Below are 24,717 nucleotides of genomic sequence, written 5' to 3'. Positions count from 1 at the left end.
CTTGGTTAACGCGCGGTTTCTCCGTATCCCCATGGCGCTCTCTCTCTCAGAGCGACTCTCTGCCCCGGCTCTCCCGCCCTAGACGCCAGCAGCTCCCGCCTCAGCCGGGCCCGCCCCCTCCGTCTAACAGCCCCAGCCCGCGTCCGCGGCGACGGTGACGTGGCGTGGGGGCGGGACTTCCTGCTCGGCGCGCTCTGAGGGCTCAGAACCCAGTCAACGCCGCCGGCGGGAGGGGCTGTGGCCGCTGGCCGAGGCCGGCGCCGGCGTGGGTCCGTCCGGGTGGTCGGCGTCCCCGCACCCGCACCCGGGAGGAGGCAGCGGGTGCTCCGAGGAGGAGCGGGGCATTTTGCTCCTCCGCCGCCCTCGAACGTCTCCCGGAACACCTCACGTTTGCCCTGAGGTGGGGAGTCTGAGGGGCGCGCTCTAGGCCCTCCTCCGCCTCCCGCTGCTCCTTCTCCTCAGCCTGCGCCGCGAGCGGCCGCCCGGACCTCGCCGGGAGTGGCGGGCTGGACCCACACCCCGCGTGGGGGGTGGGGAGGGCTGTGTCCCTTAACCCCAATGCCCTCCGCGAGAAGAGCTGAGTGGCCGTTGTGGTTGGAGCCGAGGAGGTTTCCCTTGGTGGCGAGTGCGGCCAGAACACCGGTCACTTTAGTTTTACGCGCGCACGTGTGTGAGTCTGGTATGTAAGTTCTCTGGGTGGTGGTGGGGAAAGCCTCTCTCCTGTCCGTATTTTGAAATATTCATTTCTTGGTTTTTTTGCATCCCTCCCCCCACCGCCCTGACCCCTTGTTATCTGTCAAGTCACCGCTGCGGGAGTTAGTCTAGAGGTCTGTGGGAACTAGTTGTGTAGCGGGCGAAATACACGTTGAGCCGAGACAGCTGCTTTTGAAGCTCTGCAGCGCGGTAGCTGGAGATGACCCGTTGCCAAGCGAGTGGGTCCCCGGCGTCTCAGAGACATGCAGTGCTGTCGTGTTCATCCTCTTTGACTTTCAAGAGAGTTTTGACAGCGTGTTGGGGGAATCATTCCTGAGGTCGAGCGTGGAATATGTAAATGAACTCCTGATTTAAACGAAGCTGGAGAAATCCGCTCCTGGCCAACCTTAAACCTTAAAGGAGCACTTTGGCTCACGTTCTATGTACTCAAGATTGAAGCCGGGTCTGTGACATGTCAGGATGACATCTTAGGAAGGCCAGATGTTGGTTCTCACCGCCTTACAGTATGGTGTAGTTCCTAATGTGTTGGGACTGCGAGCACGTAGTAAATCTAAAACTAAGCAGGTTGTTGAGGCAGTGCTTCCGTTACCAGGCAACATGTCTGTAAACAAGCCTGAAAACTCTACTAGAATAGCATTAAATGTATCCTGCAATTATTTGGATTCAGAATTCTTTGAATGCCAGGATTTAACCTGTTGGTGGTTTACACCTAGCACCTTCGGCATTAGCTTTTGATTTCAAACCCATGTTCTTAAGAATGATCATAGTACTTTCAAATTCAGTGTCTCATACAACTCCCCAGAGTTATGAATGGGTTTGAGTTGCCCTTTGGTGATTTACGATAGGGTATTTCAGGTGGTCCCTTGCATTTGAGTATTTTCTAACCAGATGAAATGTGTGTGCTGTTTCATAACGTTTCTCAAGGTATAAAACAAGAGTTTGGATTACATAGAACATTGAGAAACGAAACTCTAATTGCTTACGGTAGTTTTAAAATAGTCATTTAGCCTTTCTCTTTGCTTCTCATTGAACTCCTAAAGATACAGTTTTAAGGCAAGAAGTCGCAGAATACTTTTTCTTTTCAAAAAATTGAGATACTGTGATTTACAATACTGCTAATGATGTTTTTTCATGCACATAACTCCAAATGCTTTTTATATTTTGAGTGCAGAAACCTTTTAAGTAGGGAAGTAGTTAAGAACACTAGAGTCACTGAACCTGAATGACTTTGAATAAAATTATTAGTAATGCCGTTACTGTATTGAAAATATTCACAGGCTTCGCTTTAGAATCCTTTTCTCCTTTTCTTTTTTTATATGCTGACCTTGGGTAATGAAATATTCAAGAGTTGGGCAAAACAAGCAAAAAGGAAAAATCAAGAATGACTCGTGTGATAAAATCCTTAGTAGTCAGGAGTCAGCATTTTGTCATGGGAAATTCTTAATTTAAGAAGTTTTGAAGAATGAAATCTTAATAGGAAGAGTTGTTAATTGTCCGATTTCTTTTTCTTTTTGGTGTATGCATGTTTTTGAGGTACTGTTTCTTAGTGTTTCTCTACATGGGGCCATTTGGCCTCTGTGGGTCCTCAGGTTATTCCAAGGGACCATAGGTGAAAATTCACTGAATGGGCCAGCCCACAAGACTGGTACCACAGAGGGAAGTGAGAAGTGAAGAACACAGAAGTGACAAAGAAAACAAAACAGTTGACAAAATGCTGAGAACACTGACCTGAAGTAAATCAATTTTGTTTTAACTTTGGCATACATAAAATATTAGGTTTAGTAAGTAATATTCTCAAGTTGTCTGTTCTCGCTTTACTTTTAGGGGGATGCTTGTATATGTCTGTAAATAATTTTCCAGAACTACTTTGATTTCTTCAAAATATACTTGTACTTAGCTTCTTTTTTTTTTTTTATGTAGGAGTACTGCTATTTATTCAGCTACTGATTAGGCTGATTGACTTGTACTTAGCTTTATTCAAGCTCCTATTCTTTATAGAAGAACTATACTCTGACCAGATTGGTTTCTTCACTATCATTTACTGTCCTTCTCTATCATCCTTTCTATTAGTGGTGTTCATCCTTTTCACACCTCCAGAACTCACCAAAATGATAAACCAGTGCTTTTCAACCTTTGTACATCTGCGAACTCATACTAGTCTGTGGACCAGTGGTTGGAAACCGCTGCTTTATTTCCTTATCTATCTGACCTTAATTTCCCTTCTTCCCTAAGTCTAAATATTCTATAGTTTTTTCTCTAATTTTTATTTCTCTAATTTTTACTTCACCTCTGCTGAAGAGGAAAAGTTTTTCTTTTAATTTTCCTGGGTCTAAGAAAAATTGACATCAAACATTAGCAGGAGAAAATCATACATTTTATGACAATTTTACGTGGTGTGAGAACTGTTATAGGAGTATGAAGGCCTAATGAGTAACTGGAACAAAGAACTTTTATATTTTTCCAGAAGTTTCCCAGACTTATTTGACTGCTACCCCTGTTTCAGGGGAGAAAAAAAGAGGCAACAAAATAAAATAGCATTCAGTACACCTGCTGGAAATCTGCCTTCTTTAAGTAAAGAGAAATTGCCACCTGAGGCTATTGCCCCACCCTTCCCCCCATTGTAAGCTCTGCTTTAGACAAACACAAAATTTTTTTGAAAAACTTACTGTCTTCATACTAGATGGCAGTAAATTGTGAAGAGGGAGGATAAAGATTAAATTAATGATTGTGCAAATTTATCTCCTTTCAGGACTGAGGGGGAGGGGAGAGGGTGAGAGTGTTTTGTTCTCAGATGCCTTATCTCAAAATAATTAGTGTTATATTTTAGGGTGAAATATTCTCAGTTTCTTCACCTGTGAAATCATGTAGTATATATTTTAGTCATACTGTTTAACACGTATTTTATTTTGGCTATGTTTGTTTTAACTTCATATGTAGATTATAAACCACACCAGATCTCAATGAACTTAATCTTTCAATTCTTCATTGAAGTTAGGAATTTTTTAAGCTCCTTATTCCATTTTGGTGATTCACACACTTTGTTGCTTTGCTTTCACACCTGGTTGTGGCGCTTGCCAGGGTTTGTACATTTGGTTGGTGTTCTTGCACACACTTCATTGTGGTGCAGTAGAGAAGTGTACATTTGTGGTGCAGGGATACTAAATGCAGTACCACCAGAATCACATTCTGCAATGTGACTGATACAGGGGGGTTGAACTCAGCTTCATACTTGTAAAGCAGATACTTGAGCATTGAACTATCATCCCAGGACTCTAGATAAGGATTTTATTTTTGTTTCTGAGGGGAATGGGTTGATGACACCCAAATATGCCTCCTGATGGTGCTGGGGGACCTACATATGTGGGGATCAAACAGGGATTGGTTGACTGCATGCAGGGTAAGTGCCTTAAATAACCCCTGTGCTTGAATGGGTAAGTGTTTCATAAAAATGACATGTACTTCTCACCTTTCTGTGGTATAGTGGAAATAGCAGAAAATTTTTGAGAGAATAGCTGAAGAATAGCATAAGAAAAATCAATGGGCTAGAGTGGTAATACAGTGGATAAGGGCATTTGCCTTCCACAAGCCAACCTGGGTTCGATTCCCGGCATCCCATGGTTCCCTGAGCACCACAAGGAATAATTCATGAGTGGGAGAGCCAGGAGGAACCCCTAGTGTGGCCTCAAAAAAAAAAGAAAAGAAAAAAGATCACTGAAGAGAGTGAATTCATTGGAATCAGAAGGATAGGTTCTGTTCCTAGAAAGTGAGAATATTTGAGAATTTCCCATGACAATATCAGCAGTAAGGATTCCCTCAGGAATGCTGCCTCTGCTCCCAAGTGGGCTTGAGGAGTTTGGCCAGTTTCCTGATTCTTCATTAGTAGAATGGTGGTTTTGAAAATGTCCCCCACCTCTTCCCCTTCTTTCCTTCTCTGATCTTTCTATCCCCATCTCCTTATTTTACCCCTTTCCATTTTACTTTCTACCTGAATGACAATTTATGAAGTATCAGTACCATTTCACCTCAAAAAAAAAAAAAAACAGTTCTCCAAGTTTTACGTTTTTCTGTCAGGACTGCCTTTCTGGGTCATGGAGAAATCATTGTGTAGTTTATTTACACAATGTATATTTAACTTAACAGATATACTTCAGAAGGTAATTAAGAAAGTCAGGAGTTGGACCAGAGCAATAGTACAGCGGGTAGGGTGCTTGCTTTGCTTGCAGCTGGCACCGGTTTGATCCCTGGAACCCCACATGGTTCCTGCCAGGATTGATTCCTGAGCACTGCTGGGTGTGGCCCAAAAATTTAAAAAAAATTCAGGAAATGCCCAGTTGCTTTTTGTAAATAATTTGCTTAATAATTTCTGTAATTTGCTTTCAAATTGCATTTAGGTTGAAAATTATAGTTGGGCGGGTCTTAAACTTAGTCCTTTTTGGAATGCTTTCTCTTCAAAATACTTCTCTAAGTTATGCATAATTTTTGTTGTCTTACAGTAAACACAGTATCTGATGTTTATAATAGAGACACTTGAGATAACAAAGCAATGTTTCCTGTAGTGGGTGATAACTATCCCCAGGGAGTGCACTGGCATCCAGGAGAGCTGGTGGTAGTGTTCTCATGCAATTGGGGGCACTTTCTGTTTCCTTGAAGAAGGTGATTTCCAGGAGGCAGACTAATTTTGTTTTTACTGTTGTTTATTTTCTGAAAAGGGGGTTTCAGACCAGATAAGGATGGGAGCATCCGAGCTAAGGGTACAAAATAGTAAAATTACAGTCACTGTCACGGTGCTCCCGTTGTTCATCGATTTGCTAGAGCGGGCCCAGTAACGTCTCCATTGTGAGACTTTATTTTTACTGTGTTTGGCATATCGAATACGCCACGGGTAGCTAGCCAGGCTTTGCTGTGCGGGTGAGATACTCTCGGTAGCTTGCGGGGCTGTCCGAGAGAGGCGGAGGAATCAAACTGGGGTGGGCCATGTTGGCTGTGTGCAGGGCAAATGCCCTAACCGCTGTGCAGTAGAGTAATTAAAAAATTTTTCTTTGATTACTTTTTTCGTGAACTTGCTATTGTAGCTTCTGAGTTGTTGCTCAGTAACACAACTGCAGTATAACATAGCAACCACTGAAAACATTGGCATTGGACTATAGGGATTTTCTTGATAAAGTTGTTCTGCCTGCTGCTAGTGTTTAGAGAGATGTTGGATCTGTCTTTCTAAACTGAATCACATTTTGTTTTAAATAGACGTTTATAATTTTATAATTATAATTTTTTATAACTGTCAAATTTTGTACACATTATTTTTTAGACAGATGCATGGTAATGTATATTAAATTACAGTGAATGAAGGAGATGTGGAAAGTCAGGTTAAATGAAAGATTAGTCTATTCTGGACAAAAACTAATAAATAATAACATCAGAGTTCTCTACAATGATTCATTCTGTCTACTGGGGTATATTAAAGTTGAAATAGTTCTTCTCTGAACATTTTTCGGTTCTGAAGCTTGTGGAAAGTTTTAGTTCAATAGTATGAATTAATAGACACCTTGATTTTGTGGCAAGAGAATTATTCACAAGACTGGGTCTTGACTGGTTTGTTAACTTCTCTTGGCTTAATTTGTCCTGTAAAAAAACAAAAAACCCTGATATTGTATGCTTCTTATTTAAAGAGAATTTTATTTTTCTTGTTCGTGGATTAGTCAGTATTTGAGAGTCTACTACCCATTATAACTCTGCTAGAAACTGGGAAGATTGTAAGACCTATTGCCAAGTGTGAAGCACCCTATCTGGTGAATAGTCTGAATAAAATGATTATTTGTAATGTAGCCTGGGAAATGTTATATAAAAAGTGTGTTCTAGGGACATGAAGGAATGACAGCTCACCTAGACAGAAAACTTTTACTGAGGAATGCCTCTTTTATGTGACATATAAATATAATATTTTTTTAAATTTATTTTTTGCCTTTTTGTTCACACCTGGCGATACTCAGATGTTATTCCTGGCTCTGCACTCAGGAATTATTCCTGGTTGTGTTCAGGGGACCATATGGGATGCCAAGGATCAACCCAGATCAAGTGCATGCAAGACAAGCTTCCTATCCACTGTAGTGTTGCTCTGGCCCTATAGGTATAATCTTAAGAGTATAAAGAGAAGCATTTAACCTACCCTGGGACAAGTCAGTTACAGAAAACTGGGAGAAGTCCCTCCAAATTGGAAAGACAGATTCGAAAGTTACCAGTTATTAATAGTGGGTAGTTCAGACGCTGGGGTGGAGGTAATATTCCTAGGAGTTTGTATAATCAGAAGAGAGTTGGTAAGCATCATCAAGTAACGGTTGGGTGAAAAAAGCACTGGAGAGGAAAACTAGGTAAATCTTGACAGGGAAAGAATATATATTATATTTTCTTGAATAAACAGAAGTTTTTAGTAAAGAAGTATTTGTAGCACTACTGATGTCCACACACCTTTATAAAGATACACACCTGCACATATCTGAACTTGGAAATGGTGATAGATTCAGTCTTTTAGTAGTAGCATAACTTAGTTAGACATTATGTAACATAGTAGAGTAACGAGTTATATATTTTGGAGCTTGAATCCCAAGATGAAGGTTAAAGTTTGGGTTTTATTGTTTTGCCAATTACTTGAAATTTTGTTCAAGTTAATTTTTTGATCCTCATCCTTATGTATAAAACAATGTATTGATTTTAGGTAGTGAGATAACTCAAGTGCTAGAGCACATGGATGACGTGTGCATGGCCCAGAGTTTGATCACTGGCCCTATGAATACTGCAAGGTATGGCCCTAGTAACCTCTGAGCAAAGTTTGTTTTAGCACTAGGCAATGGCACTGCTGGGATCCATAATTGTGGCCCTGGGCCCCTAAGTACAGGGTTTATTTTTTGTTAAAAAAGAGGTAATTTATAATAATTTATAAGGATTAAAACATTGGTCTTCAACCTGTAGATTGCTGTTGTAAAGGGGTTAAAAACCACTGTAGATAGAAAATAGGGCCCAGGAGATAGCTTAAGTGGTTGAGCACAGAGACTCCTGAATTAATTCCTAATACTGCATGGTCCCCAGAGCACTGCCTGATTTGACCCTGATTGCCAGCAAGCACTGTCTGCCCCCATCATCATGCTTCTGGCACTTCTGAACAATCCGGACAGTATCACCTGTCTGAACCTTACTGGGAGTAGTTTCAATTTTTTCCCTAAAGATTGGCTACAATACCTGATTGAATTATACTGGGCACTACTTAAATGTCATTTTAAAAAATCCGTATCATTGTTAGTGAGTTTTCCTATTCATGTCACTATTCTCTTAAACTAAATCTTCCTTCTTTTCCACCCCTTCTACCCTCTATTATATCTCCATAACATTCTTTTATCCTTTAGAATTTATCAGAATTGGGGCTGGAGCAATAGTACAGTGGGGAGGGCATTTGCCTTGCACGTGGCCTACCCGGGTTCAATTCCCAGCATCCCATATGGTCCCCCGCGCACCACCAGGAGTAATTCCTGAGTGCAAAGCCAGGAATAACCCCTGTGCATCGCCAGGTGTGACCCAAAAAGAAAAAAAAAAGAAAGAAAAAGCAAAAGCAAAAAATCCATCAGAATTTCCTTTATTAATGGCTTTCCTAGAAAGTAGATATTCCACATTTCTTATAATCGAATGAACATACTCTTATTTTTCACCCCTCTGATCTATATATCTTGCTTGCTCACTCACTCTCACTTGCTCTCTCTCTATCTCTCTTTCACTCTCTTTCTCTCTCTCTCTCTTTTTCTCTTTCTCTCTTTCCATGCTCAGACCTTTGAGCCTTCTCTGGCTCTCATATTTTCTTTTACCCTCAAATTATATTATCTCATATAAGAAGTCTGCAGGTTCAGAGGTTCTAGGATTGTCAAATCAGTGGCTTGTTGATATCATTAACTTGAATTCTGGTCTTTGTGGTATGTCACATATATAAGGGTGCATCCCTTGCATGAATAAAACCCTGTGTTCCATCTCTGACACTGCAATAGAAATTAATAAAGAAACTGGAATCTTTTGTCGTTTTTCATATTTTGAACTTGGTGTTATAGTAGTTTAATAATCACATTTCTAATTTCAGAAGTTATAACTTCTACCTACCTTAATTGAGATGTAATCCACATATGATGACAATCATTGCAGACATGCAGTTTAGTGATTTTTAGTAAATTTAGTTTACAGTCATCTCTGAGCATTTTCATTCCCAGTTTTTCTGAATCCCAAATTCTCTCAAGCACGTATGCAGATAATTCATAGTTCCATCAACCACTTTTCTGCTTTCTTACTCAAATTTTTTTTTCTGGGAATTTTATGTAGATGAATAGAAGTACAGTATTTTGTATCCAGCTTCTTTCATTTAGTGCTTTTGAGGTATATCCAAGTAGTATGCATCAGTGTTTTTGTTTTTGTGTCTGAACCACTGTGGATCTTGTATGGATATGTTACATTTTTTTCCTTATTTGCCAGTTGATGAATGTTTGTATTATTTATATGTATTCCTATTATGAATAATATTGTCATGAAGATTTGTATAAGTCTTTGGATGAAGCATGTTTTCAGTTCTCTTGGGAAGATTCCTAAGAGTATAATATTTGAGCCTCATGGTAAACTTATGTGGTATAATATTTTTTGGTATTTGTCCCTGGTTGCTGACACCTTGGAGTTTACTTAGTTATAAGTATCTTTTGCTCTTCATAATGATCTCTTATGATTGCACCTAAATTTTTGCTAATATAGTGACTTAGAAGATATCTCTAGATATCCTTAGTTAGGGATGCTTTCCAGAAAGAACAGTTAATGAAAGGGTTACAACTTTTAGCTCTACTTTCTGACTCTAGGAAGAGGTGGTGGGAATAGACAGTAAAGACCCAATGAGCTTTTGAGAATTTCTTACTTGATAAGTGGGTGGTGGGATAGGTGCTCTTAGAGAGGGTATGGAATTTCTACCCATGTCCCCTACTGTGTCTTATGCATTGCTTCTTTGTAGCTGTCCCTGAGTTTTATCTTTTATAATAAACCAGTAACTTTTTCTCGGGTTCTGTGCATGAGCCATTTTGACAAGTTATCAAACCTGGGGAGAGGGTTATAGGAACCTCAGAAGGTGGCAGTCTAGATTCTGTTACTAATATCTAAAGTGAGGTCTATCTTGTCAAAGTGAGCCTTTAACTTATGGGCTGTGCATTAATTCTAGGCAATTAAATAAAACTGAATTAAATTTTAGGACACGATGTATAGAAACTGTTGGCATGAGGAAAAATCTCACTTATTTGGTGTTAAAAAGTTTTTGAGTAAATGTTGTTTGTTTATAATCTTCTAAAAACAGATAAAATATTCTGACAGTATGGTAGCAGTTTTATTCCTGCCAGAAATATACAAAAGTTACTATTTCAATTTTTCCACTTCAGCATTTGGTAACATCTGTCTTTTTCTTTTGTTTGGTAGTCATTCTATTTGGTGTCAAGTAGTATCTTATTGTAAGTTTAATTAGCATTTTCCTACACATGAATGATGTTGAACTTTAGTATACTTATTAGTTTTAAGTCTACTTTGGAATATTGATTCAAGTGCTTTGCCCACTTTTTAGCTATTTTTTTTAATGGGTTATAAGAGTTATTTACATATTCTGAATGAAAGTCTTTGTCAGAGAGCTTTATAAATATCTTGTAGATGGAATATTATTTTGGGAACTGGGTGTTTGGGCCATACTTGACTGTGTTCAGGACTTACTCCTGGTTCTGTGTTCAGGACACTCCTGACATTGTTCAGGGAACCATACATAGCGTTGGGGATTGAACCAGGCTTGGCCTCATGCAATACAGGTGCCTTAACTCCTGTACTGTTTATCAACCCTCATCAGATTTTCTTTGTTGAGTGATAATTTTTGTTTCTAGGAATTAGTCCATTTAATGTAAGTCGCCCAATTTGTTAATAAAAACTCACATTTTTGTAATTTTTTGAATTACTCTAAGATTGGTAATGAAATTTTGTATTTTAGTCTTTGTTAGTGATTTATGGTTTTCGGTGAATTTAAGAGTTTGTCAGTTGTGTTGATTTTTTTCAAAGATGTTTTTATTTCATTGATTTTGTTTTCTATTTTTTTAATTGCTTCTCTTTATAGTAGTAGTATTTTTTTCTTATCTTTTTCTTTCTTAGATCTTAGTTTTGCTTTTCTTCACTTAATCACTTAATCACTTAACTTCCCGTTAGTCGTCGATTTGCTCGAGCGGGCGCCAGTAACGTCTCCATTTGTCCCCGTCGCGTGCTAGTGTAGCCCAATGGCATCTCTTCGCTCCGGGAACATGGAGGGCCTCAAACCGATCGTTCATGATCTTGACAAAGAAGTCTGACCATCTGGTAGGTGGGCGGCCACGCGGTCTCTTGACATCCCGTGGAATCCAATCAGTAACAGCTCTAGTCCAACGGTCGTCTTTAAATCTCATTACGTGACCAGCCCATCTGATTTTCCACACCTTGGCATATGAGACAGCGTCCCTGATCCTTGATCGTCGACGGATGTCAGAACTCCGGATTCGTTCTCTCATTTGAGTGAAACGTGATATTCCAAGCATAGCTCTTTCTATTCTTCTTTGGGAGACCTGAATGGCGTTCTCATCTTGTTTGCGTAGGGCCCAGGTCTCTGAGGCATATGTTAATGCAGGAAGAACAGTGGAATCAAAGAGATGTGCCCGGAGCCGGAGGTTCTTCGTCCTCTTAGCTATTTCTTCAACGTTCTTGAAGGCGTTCCAAGCCGCTCTCTTCCTCCTGCGCAGCTCGGGTGCCAGGTCATTTGTCATGTTGACCTCTCGACCTAGGTAGACATAGCTGTTGCATTCGGAGATGGTCGTTCCATTGAGAGCGAATGGGGCATCAGGAACAAGGCTGTTTCTCATAAACATTGTCTTCGTAAGATTCAGCTGTAGTCCTACCTTTCCACACTCACGGTCAAAGTCGGCCAGCATTTGTGCCGCTTGGCTGATGTTTGGTGTTATTAAAACAATGTCATCAGCAAAGCGGAGGTGGTGTAGTTGCCGACCATCTATCTTCACTCCCATTCCTTCCCATTCCAGTCGTCGCATGATGTTCTCGAGGGTGGCACTGAAGAGTTTCGGTGAAATGGTATCACCCTGCCGCACCCCTCTCTTGACATCAACGATCACTTCTTTGTAGAATGGTGAGATCCTGGTAGTGAATCCGCAATAGAGCTCACGGAGGATCCTGATGTATTGGGCTTGAATGCCCTGATTGGCTAGGGCTTCAATGACCGCTTCCGTCTCAACAGAATCAAAGGCCTTCTTTAAATCAATGAACGTTAAGCAGAGCGGCATCTTGAACTCCCGAGAAACCTCAATGAGCTTGGTTACCGTGTGGATATGGTCGATGGTGCTGAATCCTTTGCGGAACCCTGCTTGCTCGCATGGTTGTCCTTCATCTAGTGTTCTGCCAATCCTATTCAGGATGACTCGAGTGAACAGCTTGTAGATGACAGACAATAGGCAGATCGGGCGATAGTTGCCAATGTCATGGATGTCTCCCTTCTTGAACAGTAGTACGGTCCTGCTGGTTTTCCATTGGGACAGAACCTTGCATTCAGACAGGTAGCGAGTGAAGAGCCGAGCCAGTGTATTGATGAGTACTGACGGCAGGTTCTTCAGGTGTTCAGGTCTGACCTTGTCTGGGCCGGGTGCTGTTTGTTTCTTTACTGACGAAATGGCGTGTCGGATTTCGGAGGGGAGAACGTTGAGACCAACATACCCATCCTGTGGAATTTGGTATGTTGGCAAGTGGACATGGCTATCGAAGAGATTTGAGTAGAAGTCATGGATAATCTTCTCCATTGCCATTCTGGAGGATGTGATGGATCCATCAGGACGTCGGAGGGCAGTCATCTTGGTCTTATAGTTGGCGAAGGACAGGCGGGCGTTACGAATACTTTTCCCGGCTTCTGCCGCATCTACCAGTACTTCTGCTCTTCTCTCTTTGAGGTCTTCCTTGATCGCATCTCTGCACTGCTTTGCGAGCTCGGACGTTAGCTTGCGGTTGCCTGAGGCATGCGCCAAACCACGCTGGCGAATTAGCTCAAGAGTTTTCGAAGATAGGCGACTTTTTGTGGCTATCTCTCTCTTGGCGTTCCTCGCACATTCATGGAGGTGCTGAACCAGTCGATCGTATTCCTCGTCAATGTTGTCAACAATGGCATCTTCCCATGTTGCCGCAATAGTACCAAAGCGTTCCCAGTTGGTGGTCATTCTGGGAGTTCTCTTTTTGAACTTTGCAGCCCTTTCTCCCCGCTCTGTGAAGTAGAATTTTGCACGAAGGAGACGGTGGTCCGATCCCGTTCAAAATTTTGGGACAACAGCGACATCAGTCAGGCAAAACCGTCGATTGAATATGATGTGATCTATTTTGTTGTGGAATCGTCCACCGGGAGACTCCCATGTCCATCGTTTAGATTCTGCCTTCTGGAACTGTGAGTTACCATGGATGGTCTTGGTCGACATGATGAACTCTGACAGTCTCTCACCCTGTTCGTTCCATTCTAGGCCATGGGTCCCGATGTGAAGTTCTTCAGCTGATCTTCTCGGTCCTATCTTGGCATTAAAATCACCCACAATGATCTTGTAGAAGGTGTGGTCTTCTTTATAGAACTTCTCTAGCTCCATGTAGAACTTCTCGATTTCTCTTTCATCATAATGAGATGTTGGTGCGTAGACAACGAAGATAGAAACTGCAGGCAGTGAGCCACATCTATTCAAATGTAAACGTCCGATTCGGGTTGTTAGGCATTCGAATGAATCAATGCTCTTGGCCAAGTTTGTGTTGACAAGGACACCGACGCCTCCAACACCTCTTTTATCGCATGTTCCGAGGAACAATTCTTCTCCAGTGTCGAAAACGGCATGGTGAGATTCGTGCCTTCTTGTCTCGGTCAGACCAATGATGTCGTACTTGATCATTCGCGCTTGTACCATCAGGTCCTCGATGGATGCATCTGATGCTAGCGTACGTGCATTGAAAGTACAGACGATCATTTTTGTCTTCCTTCGTTGTGGCAGCCTAGGTCGGCCTTGAGATTTTGTCGGCCTCTCGTTTCTCATCCTTCTCAGTGCTGCCATGTCGGTGAAGCCTTCAGGGTCAGGTGAATGAGACCAGTTGTAGTTACTGGTTTTGGCATATCGAATACACAGCGGATAGCTTGCCAGGCTCTTCCGTGCGGGCGGAATACTCTCGGTAGCGTGCCAGTCTTTCCGAGAGGCATAGAGGCTTTTGGGGTGACCTCTAATCACCCTTGTAGGTGTTACCATATTTGAACCCTATCAAATATGGTACGACAATTCTAGAAGATGGGTATTTAGTGTTTTATGATGTGTCCGGAAAGCGTCCTGGAGTGTGGCGACTGCTGGGTAGTGGAAGTAGTGTCGAGAGTGGAAGTCTGCCAGTGGGGTATTTATCTGGGTAGGGTGGGTCTCCTGTGCACAATTCGATCCCTGGGTGGTTGATGGAAGCAGACAGGGCAGGGTAGGGTGGGGTCCTGATTAGAATCCCTTTGTCACCTGTAGTGGTGGGAGCAAGCAGAGAAGCTCTGTCCCTGGGTCCGCCGAGCCTGGAGTCCAAGGTCTCAGAGAGTTCCGCTTATCTTGTTCTGTGGGTCTTCAGTTGTGCGTGGGTCTCAGCCGGAGCTGCCGCGCGGGTCCGGAAAGCGTCCTGGAGTGTGGCGACGGCTGGGTAGTGGAAGTAGTGTCGAGAGTGGAAGTCTGCCAGTGGGGTATTTATCTGGGTAGGGTGGGTCTCCTGTGCACAATTCGATCCCTGGGTGGTTGATGGAAGCAGACAGGGCAGGGTAGGGTGGGGTCCTGATTAGAATCCCTTTGTCACCTGTAGTGGTGGGAGCAAGCAGAGAAGCTCTGTCCCTGGGTCCGCTGAGCCTGGAGTCCAAGGTCTCAGAGAGTTCCGCTTATCTTGTTCTGTGGGTCTTCAGTTGTGCGTGGGTCTCGGCCGGAGCTGCTGCGCGGGTCCGGAAAGCGTCCTGGAGTGTGGCGACGGCTGGGTAGTGGAAGTAGTGTCGAGAGTGGAAGTCTGCCAGTGGGGTATTTATCTGGGTAGGGTGGGTCTCCTGTGCACAATTCGATCCCTGGGTGGTTGATGGAAGCAGACAGGGCAGGGTTGGGTGGGGCTCCTGATTAGAATCCCTTTGTCACCTGTAGTGGTGGGAGCAAGCAGAGAAGCTCTGTCCCTGGGTCCGCTGAGCCTGGAGTCCAAGGTCTCAGAGAGTTCCGCTTATCTTGTTCTGTGGGTCTTCAGTTGTGCGTGGGTCTCGGCCGGAGCTGCCGCGCGGGTCCGGAAAGCGTCCTGGAGTGTGGTGACGGCTGGGTAGTTTGCTTTTCTTAGTTTCCTAAAATAGGATCTTACATGATTGATTTGAGACCTTGTTCTTTTGTGATATAAATGTTTAATGCTATAACTTTTCCTTCTAAGTACTGCTTCAGCTGTGTCTCACACATTTTGATGTGTTGTTTTGTTTTCCTTTAATTTGAAAGAGATTTTTTTCAATGTGGTTTCTTTGCTACAGAGGTTACTTAGAAATTGTCAAATTTATCAATATTTTTGGCTGCTCCTAAATTTTCTCTTGTGAATTTTTAATTACCACTGTGATAAAATAATGTACTTTTAATGATTTCAGTATCTTAAAATTTACTGACACGAAATTTATGATGCATTCTCATATGCTAGACCACAGTATATTCTGGAGAATGTTTCATGTGTTTTCAAAGTATGTTTTTTTCTGCAGTCTTGGGTAGTCTTGTTAGTTATACCAGGTTTATTGATAGTGTTTATCAAATCGTCTATCCATGCAGAGTTCATTCCTTGTTCTAGTCATTGTAATAGCCAACTGTTATTACAGAATTGTCTATTTCTGTATTGATATCAACGATTTGCTGCATATATTTTGAGGTTATGTTATGAGATGTATATATGTTTTTATTTCTTAAATTTTCTTGATACAGTGACCCTCATCATTGTTGCATGTCCTTTGTAGTTAGTAATATTTAAAAAAATCTATTATATTTGATACTATAGCTACACTAGTTTTCTTGTGGTTTTAGTTTTTGTATAATGTGTTTTAAAAAACTATTTCTTTAGTTTAACAGTTATGTCTTTGAATCTAAGATGTATATATTTTTTTCTTTTTGGGTCACACCCAGTGATGTACAGGGGTTACTCCTGGCTCATGCATGCACTCAGGAATTATTCCTGGCGGTGCTTGGGGGACCATATAGGATGCTGGAATCAAACCCGGATTGGCCACGTGCAAGGCAAATGCCCTACCCGCTATGCTATTCCTCCAGCCCCTAAGATGTAACTCTTACAGAGATAATTTTCTTTTAATTTTATAATTTTAATTTACTTTTAGCTTTTTGACCTCTCTTGGCAGTTCTTGGGGTGAACATGTGGTTCTGGGGATTAAATATGGAACTCTTACAAGCAATTTATGTGCTCCAGCCCTTTGCATTGTCATTCTGGATCATTAATCTTATTTTTATTTTTTATTTTTTTTGCTTTTTGGGTCACACCCGGCAATGCATGGGGTTACTCCTGGCTCTTCACTCAGGAATTACTCCTGGTGGTGCTCGGGGGACCATATGGGATGCTGGGAATCAAACCCAGGTCTGCCACGTCCAAATTCCCTACCTACTGTGCTATCGCTCCAGCCCCTAATCTTATTTTTAAAGTCAAGACTTAATATGATATTTGCCTTTTGATTGAAGGTTTTAGTTCATTTTCAGCTAATATAGTAGTTGATATTATTGAATTTTTATTCACTACTTAAAAATTTTCTTTTCTGTTTTTCTTCTCTCTCTCTCTCTCTCTCTCTCTCCCTCTCTGATTTTGTGTTAAATATTTTATAGTGTACCACTGTAATTTCTCTAATTATTTACTATATTCAAAGTCAAAGTTGTGCCGCTTGGCTAATGTTAGTTGTTATTAGAATAATGTCATTAGCAAAGCGGAGGTGATGTAGTTGCCGACTGTCTATTTTCCCTCCGATTCCTTCCCATTACAGTCCTCGCATGATGTTCTCAAAGGTGGCACCGAAGAGTTTTGGTGAAATGGAATCACCCTGCCGAACCCCTCTCTTTATGTTGATGATCACGTCCTTGTAGAACAGTGAGATCCTGGTAGTGAATCTGGAATACAGCCCACGGAGGATCCTGATGTATTGCGTTTGAATGCCCTGTTCGGCTAGGGCCTCAATGACCACTTCAGTCTCAACAGAATCAAAGGCCTTTCTTTTCTTTTCTTTTCTTTTCTTTTCTTTTCTTTTCTTTTCTTTTCTTTTCTTTTCTTTTCCTTTCTTTCTTTCTTTCTTTCTTTCTTTCTTTCTTTCTTACATTTTTATTAGTGAGACACCATGAGGTACAGTTGTAAACTTACAAATTTTTGTGCTTGGGTTTCAATTATACAGTGATCAAATACCCATCCCTCCACCAGTGCCCATTTCCCACCACCACGGATCCCAGTATCCCTCCCACCCCCCATCCCCTCCATCCCACCCTGCCTCTGTGGCAGGGCATTCCCTTTTGTTTTCTCTCTCCTATTGGGTGTTGTGGTTTGCAAAAGAGGCAATGGGTGGCAATCATGTTTGGTCTATAGTCTACTTTCAGCTTGCGTCTCCCATCCTGGGAGGATCCTCCCAACACCCTTTATTTGGTACTCCCTTCTCTGTTTGAGCTCCCTTTTCCCCTAGCATGTGTGCTGGTCTCCAAGCCATGGAGTAAAATTCCTGGTACTAATCTCGACCATTCTTGGGTATTAGTCTCTTATTTTGTTACTTTATGTTCCCCAGATGAATGCAATCTTTCTATGTCTATCCCTTTCTTTCTGAGTCATTTTGCTTAACATGATACTTTCCATGTAGTACCACTTGTATGTAAATTTCATGACTTCGTCTTTTCTAACAGCTACATAGTACTCCTTTGTGTAAATGTACCAAAGTTTCTTTAACCAGTCATCTGTTTTCGGGCTCTCAGGTTTTTTCCAGATTCTGGCAATTGTAAAGAGTGCTGCAATGAACAAACAAGTGCAGATCTCACTTCGACTATACTTTTTTGCCTCTCTGGGATATATTTCCAGGAGTGGTATAGCTGAGTCAAATGGGAGCTCAATTTCTAATTTTTTGAGAATCGTCCATACTGTTTTCCAAAAGGGCTGAACCAGTCAGCATTCCCACTAGCAGTGAAGGAGGGTCCCTTTCTCGCCATATCCGCGCCAGCACCGGTTGCTTTTGTTCTTGTGGATGTGGGCCAGTCTCTGTGGTGTGAAATGATGTCTCATTGTGGTTTTGATCTGCATCTCCCTGATGATTAATGATGTGGAACATTTTCTCATGTGCCTTTTAGCCATTCGGATTTCTTCTTTGAGAAAGTTTCTATTCATTTTAACCCCCCCCCCCCCCCCCCCCAGTTTTTGATGGGGTTGGATGTTTTCTTGTGGAGTTCAACCAGTACTTTGTATATCCTTGATATCAACCCCTTGTTGGATGTGTATTCGGCGAATATCCTTTCCCATTCTGTAGACTGTCTTTGTATTTTGGTCACTGTTTCTTTTGATGTGCAGAAGCTTCTTAGTTTAAGATAGTCCCATTTGTCTATCTCTGTTTTCACTTGCTTGGCCAGTGGTATGACATCTTTGAAGATACCGTTAGATTCAATGTCATAGTGGAGGGTTTTGCCAACCTTGTCTTCAATATACCTTATGGATTCTGGTCTGATGTTGAGGTCTTTAATCCATTTTGATCTTACCTTTGTATATGGTGATAGGTAGAGATCTGAGCCTATTTTTTTTGCATGTAGCTCTCCAGTTTTTCCAGCACAATTTGTTATAGAGGCTTTCCTTGTTCCACTTCACTTTTCTTGCCCCCTTATCAAAGATTAGATGGTCGTATGTTTGGGGGGAGATGTCAGTATATTCAACCCTGTTCCATTGGTCTACAGCTCTGCCTTTGTTCCAGTACCATGCTGTTTTAATTATTACTGCTTTGTAGTAGAGTTTGAAGTTAAGGAGGTTGATTCCTCCCATTTTCTTTTTCCCAAGAATTGCTTTAGCTATTCGTGGGGCAAAGGCCTTCTTTAAATCAATGGAAGTTAAACAGAGTGACATCTTGAATTCCCCAGAAACCTCAATGAGCCTGGTTACCATGTGGACATGGTCAATCGTGCTGAATCCTTTTCAGAACCTGGCTTGCTCTCATGATTGTCCTTCATCTAGTGTTCTGTCAATCCTATTCAGGATGACTTGAGTGAACAGCTTGTAGACGATGGACAACAGACAGATCTGGTGATAGTGGCCAGTGTTTTGGATATCTTCCTTCTTGTACAGCAGAGTGGTCCTGCTGGTTTTCCATTGGGACAGAACCTTGGATTCAGACAGGTAGTGTGTGAAGAGCCAAGCCAGGGGACTGACAGCAGATTCTCAGGTCTGACCTTGTCTGGGTAAGGTGCTGTTCGCTTCTTTACCAACAAAGTAGCATCTCAGATTTCGGAAGGGAGAACATTGGGAATGACATATTCATCTCCTGAGGCTTGCACCCAGGCATGTTTGCAAATGAGCTCCAGAGTGTTCGAAGACAGGTGTCTTTTTGTGGCTATCTCTCTCTCGGCGTTCCTCGGACAATCATGGAGATGCTGAACCAGTCGATCATGTTCCTCGTCAATGTTGTCAATGACAGCATCTTCCCATGTTGCCACAGTAGTGCCAAAGAGCTCCCAGTTGGTGGTCTTTCTGGGAGTTCTCTTCTTAAACTTTGCAGCCCTTTCTCCCCTCTCCGTGAAGTAGAATTTTGCACGAAGGAGATGGTGGTCTGATCCTGTTTGGAATTTTGGGACAACAGTGACATCGATCAGGCTAAACCGTCGATTGAATATGATGTGGTCAGTTTATTTCATTGTGGAACTGTCCACCGGGAGGTTTCCATGTCCAACATTTAGATTTGGCCTTCTGGAACTGTGAGTTACCATAAATGGTCTTGGTCAACATGATGAACTCGGACAGTCTCTCACCCGGTTCGTTTCATTCTAGGCCATGGGTCCCCATGTGGAATTCTTTGGCCGATCTTTTCAGTCCTATTTTGGCATTAAAATCATCGACAATGATCTTGTAGAAGGTGTGGTCTTCTTTATAGAACTTCTCCAGCTCCATGTAGAACTTCTTAATTTCTTCTTCATCATAATTAGATGTTGGTGCGTAGACAATGAAGATAGAAACTGCTGGCAGTGAGCCACACCTATTTAAGTGTAATTGTCTGATTCTGGTTGTTAGACATTCGAATGAATCCATGCTCATGGCCAAGTTCATGTTGACAAGGACACCAACACCGCTGACGCCTCTTTTGTCACATGACTGTGAGTGTGGAAAGGTCGGACTGCAGCTAAATCTCACAAAGACAATGTTTATGAGAAACGAACTCGTTCCTGACGTTCCATTTGCACTCAATGGAATGAACATCTCTGAATGCACCAGTTATGTGTACCTAGGTCGAGAATGATCTGGCACCTGAATTGCGCAGGAGGAAGAGAGCCGCATGGAATGCCTTCAAGAGCTTCTAAGAAATAGCTAAGAAGATGAAGACCCTCTGGTTCCAGGCACATCTCTTTGACTCCACCCTTCTTCCTGCATTAACGTGTGCCTCAGAGACCTGGGCTCTACGAAAACAGGATGATATTGCTATTTTGGTCTCCCAAAGAGGAATTGAAAGAGCTATTCTTGGAGTATCACGCGTCACTCAAGTGAGAGAAGGAATCTGGAGTTCCGACCTCCATTGATGATCGAGAATCAGGGACGCTGTCTTGTTTGCCAAGCATCGACAATCAGATGAACTGGACACGTAATGCGATTTGGAGACGACCGCTGGACTAAAACCATTACCGACTGGATTCCATGGGATGTCAAAAGATCGCGTGGCTGCCCACCTACTAGATGGTCAGACTTCTTCGTCAAGACCCTGAACAAACATTTTGAGGCTCTTTGTGTTCCTGGAGTGAGCAGATGCCATTGGGCTACACTAGCACTCGACAGGGATGAACGGAGATGTTACTGGCGCCTGCTTGAGCAAATCGATGTCGAGTGATCAAGTGATTTACTGTATTATATTATTTTCATAATCGAATATGGCCCTAAAATTGCAGAAGATATATTCTTTGAAAATACATGTAACATTCTCCAGAATATACTGTGGCTTAGTATGTAATGATAGACCATGAAAAAACAGTGGTTGTGAATTTTAACTTATTTAAGTTTACTTTAAATTAGTACTAAATTCTGGTAAACTGAAAATTTAGCTCCTATATATATATATTATATACATGTGATATTGTCATATACATAAAGAAAACAACTATGCAGCTAGTCCCTGTGACTGGGGAGTATGTGGACTCCCACTCCTCCCAAAGCCTCTGTGTGCCTGCTCTAACCTGATTGACAGCTCTACCAGCGAGCAGCTGCCAATTTAAACTTCTCCATTTCAGGTGTGATGACTGCATGGAAATCCGTTCCCACATCCACTCTGCCAGGGAAAAGACAGTGCCTATTTCCTAGGACCTTATGGACTCCTGGGAGTCTTCCTTGTGGCTGCTGCTGCTGCTGCCTGATCAACCATGTAGAAATCTATTACTAATGGAATGCTAAAGTGTCTGTGTTACTGTTGTATTCATCCCTCTCACACACTCTTAAGGATAGGTGTAAACCACAGTATTCTTTTAGTGCCAGGATACCCCATACAAGTACTGGCAAGTATAAGGGAAAATTTTTTTCTACATTTGTGTTTCCCACTGAAATACCTTTACAGGGTAATGGAAATAGCCTAAATAGCAAAGGTATAATCAATAACCTGTTAGTGTAAAATAGCACATTGGGTAGCAGATAATTAGGAATTTTTTTAATATATTAAAAACATTTTTTAATTGAGTCTTTTTTTTTAAATTGAGAAACAGTTACAAAGTTGTTCACAATTAGGTTTTGTTCATACAATGTTCCTACACCTCATCCCTTCACCACTGTATATTTCCTGTCACCAATGTCCCCAGTTTTCCTCCTGCTACCTTCACCCCCGGCCTGCCTCTATAGCAGACACCTTTTTCTTCCCTTCTTCCCCTCCCTCCCCCTTTCCTTTTAGACATTATGATTTGCAATACAGGTACTAAAAAGTTACCCATATCCCTTTATCACTTTTCATTACTTTGTTCTTGTCCAGGGTGATCATTTTCAACTGTCATTACTGTTATGGTCTCTTCTATGTCCTAACTGCCTTCCCCACCCTTTACCCCCACCACTTGTGGCAAGTCATGGGCCATTTCTAGCCCTTATTCCTAAAATCCTTGGGTATTATTCTCATACTGTTTTTGTTTGTTTGTTTTTATATTCCACAGATGAGTGCAATTAGACTATGTCTGTCCCTCTTGTTCTGATTCATTTCACTTAGCATGGTATTCTCCATGTCCATCAATTTATAAACAGATTTCATGACTTCTATTTTCCTGGTAGTTGTGTAGTATTCCATTGTGCAAATGTACTATGGGTTCTTTGTCCAGTCAGCTGTTCTTGGGCACTTGGGTTGTTTCACATTCCATTGTGAATAGTGCTGCAATGAAGATAAAACTTCAGAAGGCTTTTCTGCATTGCGTTTTTGGGTGCCTAGGGTATATTCCCAGGAGTGGTTTTGCTAGGTCAAATGAAAGTTCAATTTCTAGTATTTTAGGAATGCCTGTACTTTTTTCCAAAAGATGCTGAACCAGTCCTCATTCCCACCAACAATGAGAATCCCTTTCTCCCCTCATCTGCAACAGCACTTGTTTGTTCTTGTTCTTTTGGATTTGTGTCAGTCTCAGTGGTATGAGATGATACCTTACTGTTTTGATTTGAATTTCCCTGATGATTAGTGCATTTTAAAAAATGTACCTTTTTTCCATTTATATTTCTTTTTTGAGGAAGTTTCAGTTCATTTCTTCTCTCCATTTTTTGGTAGATTTGGATTTTTTTTTCTTGTAAAGTTCTACCAGAGCCTTATATATCTTAGAAACTAACTTATCTGATGGGGAGTGGGTAAATAATCTTTCCCATTCCATGGGCTGTCTTTGTATTTTGGTCATCACTTCCTTTAAGGTACAAAAGTTTTGTAGTTTAATGTAGTCCCATTTGTTTATCTTACTTTGTAATTTCAATTTTGTAATTTCAACTTTTATCTTGCTTTATAATTTCTACTTGCTTTGTTGGTGGTATTTCATCTTTGAAGTGCCTTTAGCTTCAGTGTCATGAAGAGTTTTGCCTACATTTTCCTCTTTGTTCCTGATGAATTTAGGTCTGATATTTAGGTCATTAATTCATTTTGATAGGACTTTTGTACATGGGTAATCAGAAATTCAAAGATCCACAGTCAGTACCCACAAAAGAAATTGTGCAATATTTGTGTACAGGGACTGAAGTACAAGTAAGTCTTTGAGTTTTTCAAAACTCTCAAGCCTGGATGAGGAGAACCTGAAATCAGCATTCCATTTGATGACAAATTAAACAGTCATTGAAGAGAAATTCATTCAATTCAGAATTGATTCAGAGTATGAAACAATCCATACAAATAGAATTGAAGGAGTTAAATAATACAATAGCAAGCCATAGCAACATAATTTTGAATGTGGACTACTATGTCAGCTATCTTGAAGACAAAATACAACACATCAATAACAATATGATGGCAAAAGGAAAGAGAAGTAAAAAATGGAAGAAAATATGAGATTTTATAGTAGACAGCACTCAAAAAAGAATAATCCCCAAGCTCTAGAAATATCAGAAGGAAAGGGAAAAGAGAAAGGAACAAATAATATAACGCAAAACTTCCCCAGTCTCTGTGGAGAGGCTTCTGCACAGGTGTAAGAGGTCCAAAGAGTACCAAAAAATATATAGACGAAACAAAACAACACCAAGACAAGTTGTAATCAAAATGGTAAGAACCAAAGAGAGGGACAAACTGCTTTAAAACATCAAGAGAGAAGAAATTCCACATACTACGGAAATGACAAGAACCAAAATAGATCTCGCGTTATGAAACTCTAAAAGCAGAAAAAGAGTGGGATGACATATTCAAAGTACTGAATGAAAAGGAACTTTCAGTTCAGAGTACACTACCCTACAAAACTGTCCTTTAGATTTGAGGGATGGGTTAAAAATGTTTTCAGATTAAAAAAAAAACTCATGACATTGCTACAACTAAACCAACCCTGCAAGAATTACTGATGGGGCATCTTTTAAAAAGCCAATGGTAAATTACAGAACAGCTAAACCTCATACCCCCAAAATTGCAACATAGTCCTTTAATTTCTCCTAATGTCATTGAATTAACCTCTCCCACTAAAAGTCATAAAGTGATTGGATGTATCACTAAGCAAAATACATCTATTGATTGTTTACAAGATAAACAGAGACTTAGAGTACAAGAATGGAAAACTATCATTTAAGTCAGTGGTAAACTCCCCAAAACAGAAACCCAAAATGAGGTATCCATGCTTAGACCAAATAGCTAAAGAAACTAATTAGAGATAGGGACAGACACTAAGTGGTTAAGGAAACAATAGATCAGGAATTGCTCTTATCAAGATATGTGCACCAAATGCAGGGTCAGTAAATTTTTTTTTTAATGTAGGAGTACTGCTAATTATTCAGCCACTGATTAGCTGATTGAATTGGGCATGAACTCCACCTTACTTTTTTTTTATTTTTTATAATTTTATTTATTGAATCACCATGAGAGCAGTTACAAAGCTTTCAGATTTAAGTCTCATTCATACAATGAAACACCCGTACCTTCACCAGTGCCCATTCTCCATCACCAAAAACCCCAGTATAACCCAATCTCACTCCCTCCCCCTACCTGTGGGGCAGATGATTTCCACATTACTCTCTCTCTACTTTTATTACATTCAATATTTT

At 41.2% G+C, this 24,717-nt stretch overlaps 1 protein-coding gene across 1 annotated transcript in view; it reads left to right on the top strand.

Annotated features, from left to right (window-relative positions):
- Positions 1 to 230: 230 nt before the first annotated feature.
- The window catches only part of CEP83 (centrosomal protein 83), a 165,170-nt gene continuing 140,683 nt past the window's right edge, over positions 231 to 24,717 (top strand). The window contains exon 1 of the mRNA XM_056116235.1: positions 231 to 679. The gene's annotated coding sequence lies outside the window, so the exon portion shown is untranslated. The remainder of the gene's footprint in view (positions 680 to 24,717) is intronic.

Source organism: Sorex fumeus, unplaced genomic scaffold, assembly GCF_029834395.1.
Source record: "Sorex fumeus unplaced genomic scaffold, SorFum_2.1 ptg000003l, whole genome shotgun sequence".
NCBI lineage: Eukaryota > Metazoa > Chordata > Mammalia > Eulipotyphla > Soricidae > Sorex > Sorex fumeus.
The sequence above is the reverse complement of the archived record's forward strand: the minus strand, read 5'-3'. Positions and strand labels throughout refer to the sequence as shown.